Raw genomic sequence first — 1,803 nt, forward strand, 5'->3', positions numbered from 1 at the left:
ACTGAGTGGGCAGGATGTATGTGGCCAGGCCCCCGGGGTTGGAGAGACCCGGAGCATGAGGGTGGAAATGTGGGGTGTCCTGGGAGGTGGGGGCAGGAAGAGGCGAGGGGGTGGCCTCTCAGAGCCCAGGAACTGTGAATTCTCCGGGGTCAGATCTGGGTCTTTTCTGATTCCACTGCAGAAACACTGAGTGGGCAGGATGTATGTGGCCAGGCCCCCCGGGGGGGGGGGGTGGACCCCCAACCTCAGTGAGAGAGCAATTTCCCAGGCGAGAAATCGATGAGATTGCAGGTTCCCGCCGAGCAGCCAGCCCTATTATCATTGTACAAAAGGCCAGGCTGGCCTTCTGCCTGAGCGGTGAACAACGCTGCTGCCGGGCCAGAACAGTGTCAATAGTTGGAGGCTGGCACTCACCTCAGAACGTGTGACGAGAACAAGGACCAATAACAGAGGAGGGTCCCTGGAACCCGGGGGAGCTAAACAACCTGCCAACGTCGGCAGGCGTGTGCAGACAGCCTTCATTCCATGCGCCCTGGGCCCGCTCTGCCCTGCTGTGACCCTGTGTGCCCGCCCTGCCCTGACTGCGGGGATAATCGCCCTGTGACAGGGCAGTAATCACAGCCTGGGCTTGTCACCCTGAAAGCCCAGCCTGAAAGCAGGGAGTGCTCATGGCCATAAGGAAGTCCCCTCCCGCAGGCTCTGCCAGGACTCCCGGCCATTGGGGGCACCCGCGGGGCTTCATGGACACCAGGTGTAATTCCAGGCACCCAAAGGTGTGCCGTCAGGCGCATGGTCAGATGCCGGGACAAAGACAAACAGCCCAGGACTGGTGCTGCTCAGAGTCCACATCGCCACGCTTACGGCACCATCATCACACTGGGGTCACAGTTGCAAAAACTGAGGCATGAGGAGGATTCCCAGCCCAGACATCTGTTGTGGGCCTCAGGGATCCTGCCCAGCCCTCTGAGCTGCCGCACTGGGCCCAGCATGGCCCCCTGCAGCTCTCTGACACACCCACTGCATTGCCCTGTGTGGGCCTAGGATCCAATTTCAAACACTGGCTGGTGGATTCTGCCATCAACTGGTAGGTTATATATTTGGGAAATCAAGCACAATGAGTCAAGTTAATCATGAAACCCATCACAAACAAGGGTGAACACTTTCCGCCCCCCAATGTCTGGCCCTGCATATTCAGTGTCTTCAAGAGGTAGTCAGTTAACATGGCCCTTGTGAGACGAATTCCAATTCTGGGCTCCTGTATTGGAAGCAGTTCCCCACTCTGCTGATAGACAGGAAGAAGTCTCTACTGTAGACGTTGTTGTTCGGTGCCAGTGAGTCAGAACAGACCCTGCACCATCCTCACGATTGTTCCTGAACTTGAGCCCATTGCTACAGCCACGGTGTCAGTCTATCTTGTGGAGGGCCTTCCTGTTTTGGGGTTCACTTTTCCCCTCCACTTTACCAAGCATGATGCCCTTCTCCAAGATGTCCTTCTCGAATCAAGCTGTGGCAGTTACATACTCTTCTCTCAACTTGTGAAGAGGTGGAGTTTAGCCTGTCAATCAGGTCGCAGCTCAATGACCTCACACGGAAGCGCAAAGGAAATAAATAAATAGCTCACTGGAGGTCAGATACATGTTCTGCTACACATTCCTGTTGACAAGCCACCTGGAGCTACGTGGGTGGAACCAGAGCCCTGGAGCTGGAGGAGCCACATGGAGACCCACGCCAGTGCTGAGATGCTTCCACCACCACTGGATCCACAAGACTTTCCACCCACTGGCCTGTCATCTTCCTGCATTC

The sequence above is a fragment of the Echinops telfairi genome, unplaced genomic scaffold, assembly GCF_000313985.2.
Source record: "Echinops telfairi isolate 266 unplaced genomic scaffold, ASM31398v2 ScPeMD7_7469;HRSCAF=8507_1, whole genome shotgun sequence".
NCBI classification, from domain to species: domain Eukaryota; kingdom Metazoa; phylum Chordata; class Mammalia; order Afrosoricida; family Tenrecidae; genus Echinops; species Echinops telfairi.